General features: G+C 36.8%; 1 pseudogene; it reads left to right on the top strand.

The window, feature by feature from the left end:
• Nucleotides 1–787: 787 nt before the first annotated feature.
• On the top strand, nucleotides 788–2,190 carry LOC101706373 (ubiquitin domain-containing protein UBFD1-like; annotated as a pseudogene).
• The last annotated feature ends 4,660 nt before the right edge of the window (nucleotides 2,191–6,850 follow it).

The raw sequence follows: 6,850 nt of genomic DNA, 5'->3' as shown, positions 1-6,850 counted from the left end.
CTTAAGATTATAATGTTCAAAACTGAAGTCAAATCTCTTTTTCTTCAAATTTGCTCTTCCTAAGTCCTTTTTCGTAATACTGCCAATCTCTCATTCAGTTGCTCAAGTCATCCTTCCCTGATAGAACATTCAGTCCACCGGCAATGTCATCTTCAGACTATACTTTGTATGTCAACTTCTTTTCACACCACCTATATTTTAGTCAACACAGCTGGAGTGCTTCTGTAGTGCTGGAAATCTATGTGATGCCAATCTCTGTTCCAGCCCATTTAACTGTAACTTGCATAAAACTGCATGTCTCGAGTATCAAATAGTTTACATTTATGACTTCAATTTCATTTAATTCTACCTCTTATTACTTTAACTCTTTGTTCTAGTCCTCATGTATGCACAAAAGTTCTTTTAGGACTTCTGTATTTCCTTTTGCTTCTTATCAGTCTGGGCTGCTGTAACAATACTATAAATTGTTCCTAAATAACAAACATTTACTCATTTCCCTCAGTTTTAAAGATTTAAAAGTCCAAGATCCAAGCTCAGGCAGAAGTGATGTCTGGTAAGGGCTCTCCTCTTACTTTGCAGAAGGCCACATTCTAGCTCCATCCTCACATGCCTGACACAGTCAGCTTTTATTTCTTTCTCTTTTTGTAAGAGTACAAATCTCAATATGAGGGGTTCTTTCACAAAACCTCATCTAAACCTGATTACTTCCCTAATGCAGGGGCTGCTGCGGGGGGCCAATCTCAGTCTGCTCTCCTCTTCTGGGCTTCCTCTGCGTGAGCAGTGGGAGTTGTACACAATCATCATGGCGGTGGCCGGGGCCCCAGATGGCATGGCGGAGTCAGGCATGGACACCAAGGCCGAAACGGTGGTCCCCAAGGAGCCCGCGCGGACCCTGAGCTGCGTGGAGGCCGAAGCTTTGGCGGGGTCAGTGGCCAAGGACTCCTGCGATGAGCAAGGCATTCTGCAGCCGGCCCGGCCCAGCCTCCTGGGAACCCCGAGGCCCAGGCCTCGCTCACAAAGGTGAAGACATAGGTGGCGGAGCGGGCAGGGAGGTGGAGCTGGTGGACCTGAAGATCATTTGTAGCAAGACCAAGCACGATGTGAAGGTCCCCCTGACAGCACAGGTTCTGAGCTGAAACAAGATTTACTCCATTACAGGTCTCATGCCTGCCATGCAGAAGGTCATGTATAAGGGCTTGTCCCTGAAGATAAGACACTGAGGGAAATGAAAGTGACCAGTGGGGCCAAGTGTGGAGAACGAAAGGTTGAAATAACCTTGAGAGACCTCTGAGTCTCTTGAGAACATAATAAATCCTGGATATGCAGCTGGCACAAAAACACGGATGGTTACTTGTAACGAGAGTGGTTAAATAGAAAGAGTTCGAATGTCTGCAGTGCAAGGGAACGTTATTCCCGGAGTTGTAAAGATACATTTGACCTTTTCCCTGGAAAATAATTAGTCGCCGAATTATGTGCAGAGGAGGGGTTGGGGGTTGTGGAAAAAGGCATATAAAGGGCAATAAAGTGGGAAGAGGGGTCTCTCCTCCGCCTCTCTCTCCTTTTTCTTTTCCTCAGAGGTTGTGTTTTTCTTTCATCCTCTCCCCTCCTCTCAGGTACTGTTCGACTAGTGACGGCTGGCACCGTCAGCCAAGAGCATGGTGTTTGGCTCCACGATAAATGACGTTTTAGCAGTAAACACACCCAAAGATGCTGCGCATCATGACTCCAAGGCTGAAGAGAACAAGAAGGAGCCTCTCTGCAGGCAGGAACAATCCAGGAAAATGTTAGATAAAGGAAAACCTGAAGATGTGGTGCCCTCTGTTAAGGGTGTCCAGGAGCGCCTGCCAGCTGTACCTCTGTCGGGCATGTACAATAAGTCTGGAGGAAAAGTGAGACTCACCTTCAAGCTAGAACAAGACCAGCTATGGATTGGCACTAAAGAGCGGACTGAGAAATTGCCCATGGACTCCATTAAAAATGTGGTCCGTGAACCTATCAAAGGACATGAAGACTACCACATGATGGTGTTTCAGTTAGGCCCCAAGGAAGCATCTTACTTCTGGGTGTACTGGGTTCCAACTCAGTATGTGGATGCAATCAAAGACACTGTGCTGGGCAAATGGCAGTATTTTTGAAAACACTTTCACCTCTGGCCCAGGAGACTGACCCAAAATGAAGGACATTGCGGGAGAGGCCTGCAGCATCCTGATTTCAGAGTTCTGGATCTTTGCTCACAAAAACAGTCTCTTATTCAATCTGAGGCGATGTGGTGACTGAAGCCAGATGTACTTTCACCATTAGCTTAATTTTAACTTAAAATCACCAGTTCCCTTTCTTGCAGTCAGCTTCATACCATTTTTAAAGTCAGTACAGTAGAAATCAATAAATCTGAATTCTGAAAAAAAAAAAAACTAACTGAAGTTAGGGTTTCAATATATGAATTTGGGAGGAACAAAAATGTCCATAATATATCACTCTGGTCCCCCTGAACTTGTCTCCTTCACATTTGAAAAACATACTAATAAGTTCAAAAGCCCCCAAAGTCTTCACTGATTCCAGCATCAATCCTAAAGTCCAGAATCTCATCTAAATATAATTGAGGGCATATATTAGTGAGATTCAAGGTATAATTCACTTTTAGGTAAAATTATCCTCCAGCTGTGAACTAGTACACCCAAGTAAGATTGTTTTCCAATATAAAATGGTGTGATTCACATTCGCATTTAATGAGGAAGAAATAGGCAATAAGGAAATTTTTAAATCTGCATTTTCTATGTCCTACTCCACACCTCTTTTCATTATGAGGTTCACGAAAAATAGATACTGTTTTCCCCCTCATCTCTAATGCATTGAGAAAGCTTGATAAATAATAAATATTGTGTATATCTCTGAGTGGACAAAATTAATGGTGAAATTTAAGACTTTCTAAACTCAAAATAGTTTAATACAAGTACATAACTTGAAGATTTTAGGAGTTCGTAATATCAGCACAACTACAGCTATTACAAATAAGGCCATTACTCTCAAATAACACATACTTTGTTCATCCATGCTTTGAGACTAAATAGAAGAAAATATTTAGAGTTAAATGGTTTAGCCTCTCAGCCAATTTATCAGAAAGGTGTATTATTTTGATTATTGGGTTTTAACCATGGTAATATTAAATGACTAAAATTTTCTGGCTCAGTTTTATGATGAATAATTGGCTTAAAGCAGGGAAATTTTGTAGGTTCACTTAGGCATGCAAAACACTGATTCACATACCCTTTTAAATGAATAGGAATAAAAAGTAACTTGCATAATTCTTCATTACTTAAGTATTACCAAAATTATAAAGCACCTAGACTAAGTGGAATACTTAACTGCAAAAAAACTCTGTAGGTTTGAAGGTTTTACCATACATAATTATTTTCTGTAAATTAGTTATATGACTTATCCATGAGATTATATAAATATTAGATATATATACAAAAGAAAAAAATCTAGACATTCAGGCTCTCTGCCCAGTACATGGTTGTAAACAGGGAGAGGCCATTAAAATGACTCTATTACTAGTGTGAAGGAAGACTTGGTAAAGAATTTCCTGTATGTTCTCAATCCTGTTAGAGGTGGCCAATTGTGAACATCATTTTAACCATAAGCTAATTTTTCCACAAGTGTAAAGAGGTAATCCATGACCTAGATCTAAAACTGTGTTTTATTTATGTTTTCTATCTACATTTTCTGGAATAAAGAGAGAGCCTGAGTCATCAGCATAACAGGTGGATCTTCAGAAATTTGCGTCCATCAAAATCTTCAGCATTAGATTCTGTGAACCAGAGTTACAAAAGCTATGTTCTCATATATCAAGATCAATTCATATGATGGATCTAAAATAAAAATCTAGCCTTTATTCTTGTCAATAGAATTGAAAGGGTATTATATGTATAAATAGTGCTGCAATAAACATAGAAGCACAAATAACTTGTACATACTGATTTAATAACCTTTGGATAAATTCTTAGTAGTGAGACTGCTGAATTATAGAGTAGTAGTTCTATTTTTAGTTTTTTGAGGAGCCATCATCATGATTTTCATAGTGGCTATACCAATTTATATTCCCACCAATAGGGTACAACAGGTTCCTCTCTATATATCTTTGCCAGCATTTATTATCTTTCCTCTTTTTGAATGTTCTCATGATAAAATGATAAATATTTGAAATGATGGGCAGCCTGATTATCCTCGGTTGATCATTACACTATGTATACATGTACCAAAACCCACAAAGTATTCTATAAATATCCCAAACTACCATCTATCAAATGATTTTTCTAGAGTCAAAGGAACTCCCATTGTGGAACTAAATCTCCAACTCTTTGGCCCCACTGACATCTCAGCTTTTAATTTTCGTTCTATGCTCTTATGCTTTTGTTATTCACCATCAGAAAGCCTCAAATGTCAAGGTCATCCCTCACTATTACAATCTAAACCTCATGAAGGTCTGCAAATCCACTAAAAGTCACCTTCTACCTTTCTACCTTTTCCATTCTTCTGTTGATGCATATTGGATCTCTTCCATGTTCCTGCTATTATGGATAATACTAGAATTATTCCTGCACATTATTGGCAGATGTGTATAGATTGCTGTCACATTTTATACATGACTTTCAGTTAGATCTGTTCAGGTAAACAAATAATATTTTAATATAAATACACTCAAGTGTCTGCTTTTTCTAACGCTCCATCTGCCCTCTTGAATTTACAGCCAATCACCAGGAAAGGCACTTGCATCTTCAAAGTCTCTGAATTGCCTGTTTGCACTCTCATTGTAACAGAAGTGTATTCTCTGAAGGATTACAAGTAGCACTCTCAGGCAGAGACTGTTTAAGGTTTCCCACCATGAGCCTCACAGTCAGAAAGACCTAGAGAGACTAGAGATGGAGACTTGTCTTCTTTACTCTTTAACGTTAACTTTGAACCATTTTCCCTCTTTTCCTTAATAAATCCCTCATTTTCTAATATATTTCACCAGATTATATGATCCAGTCCTGTTCATTGTAAGTCTCATCAACCAACTTCCTTGTAAACTTCCCCCAATTTTTCTGTGAGTTTATCTTCTGTATCTTTATTATTTTTTCCAACATTAATCCTATTTTAATACTTGGGGATGTCATTTAATATACGGGTTATCCCTTCAACATCTTCGCTCCTCAAGTCTTTGAACTCTTCTCCAATTATTTAAGATACTACCCATGCCTATAATAATACCTTAGATCTGAATCTTGCTAATAATGGAAGAGTCCATAGTTGTCTTCCTGTCCCATAGATCATTTTATGCAAGGTTTTCTTGTTTACCTTGTGGTCTTTTCTTTTTCAGAAATGAGTGTTGGAATGCTCATTCTTTCACACTCCCACTTGGTAACTTATAATAACACCTTTCTTCTAATTACTAAGGCTGAATGACTATCTTTGATTTTTCTTTCATATCTCATTTACATGTCAGTAAGAAACTCTCCAAGTGCTACCATTAAAGTAGGTCCAGAATCAGACATTTCTGCCAGATGTGATCCTACATACCTATAATCTTAGCACTTGGGAGGCTGAGGCAAGAGATCATGAGCTCAGGGCTAGTCTGTGTTGCAAAGCAAATTCAAGGCAGCATAGACTACATTGTGAGACCATATCTCAAGAGAGAGAGGGAGAGAGGGTGGGGGCAGAGAAAAGAGAAAGAAAGGAAAGAGCTAAAGGAAGGAAAGAAATCTGACATTTCCTATCACTGATTCAAGAAGCTGTCTTCTATAACTTGACCCACAGAAATATCCTACCTATTTTCCTAATTCTACCCTTGTCATCTCAAAGTCTAACCTATACACTCTAGCAAAAGAAATACATTTAAAATATATTTCAGGCTATGGTATTTTTCAGCTTTAGATTCTTAAATTGGTCTCATTTTATTCAATCTAAAGTAGAAGTAAGTAGTTTTGTGTACTACTCATAAACTCAGATCATGAACAAATTTATTATACAAAATACCATTTTCAGTCCTCCTGTATGCATCTGTTTTGTTTGTTCCTTTTCACATACCTAATTTTTACTTCAAATTTAATATCCTTTCATAGAAAAAATGTATTTGAATTCCCTAAACAGAAAGTAATTCTGTTAGATACAGTTCACTTCCATAAGTTTAATTATAATTAAATAATTACTTCATTTCCTTTTGTCTCTGCTTGATAAATGTAATTTCCAGAGAAACAAGAATTGTCTATATTATATTATTTAATTTTATTTTATAACCTATCCAATTATCCTAATAATTTTTAAACATTTTCAAAATTAATAATCAAAATTAGGTTGTATTAATTTTATAGGTTATCAATGGCTTAGTAAGCATAACTTCATTTCCTGGAATATAATCAATTATTATTGTTTTTTTGGTTAATAAAACAAAATGTTCTCAGTAATGATTAATATCAACACTAATGTGAAATCTCATTTAGTCACTTTGATTTCAATTTGAGATATATTAAGTAGTTATGCATATTTGTATAATTATGCAACATTATATTGTTAAATGTCAAATGAATGACACATTTAAACTTGTTAGATACATGATTTTACCTAATGTGAATATCAAATTATTCACTCTAAATTTATTGTCTATCATGATCAATAAGGGGCTCAAGGGAAATATGTATATTTCTAAATTTATTTAAGCTATATTTGTACAATTCAAAAATAAGGTCTTTGTCTTACAGTATGGTTTCCTTGGGTAATATTATGGTTTATGGTTTTGGTATAAGATATATTATTTTTAGTAGAAATTATACAATCAGTTAATAATACTCTCTTTCAGAATCAGTTATATTCT

Source organism: Heterocephalus glaber, unplaced genomic scaffold (genome assembly GCF_053883595.1).
Source record: "Heterocephalus glaber isolate CG9 unplaced genomic scaffold, H.glaber_assembly_v1.0 deba00001690, whole genome shotgun sequence".
Taxonomy (NCBI): domain Eukaryota; kingdom Metazoa; phylum Chordata; class Mammalia; order Rodentia; family Bathyergidae; genus Heterocephalus; species Heterocephalus glaber.
The sequence above is the reverse complement of the archived record's forward strand: the minus strand, read 5'-3'. Positions and strand labels throughout refer to the sequence as shown.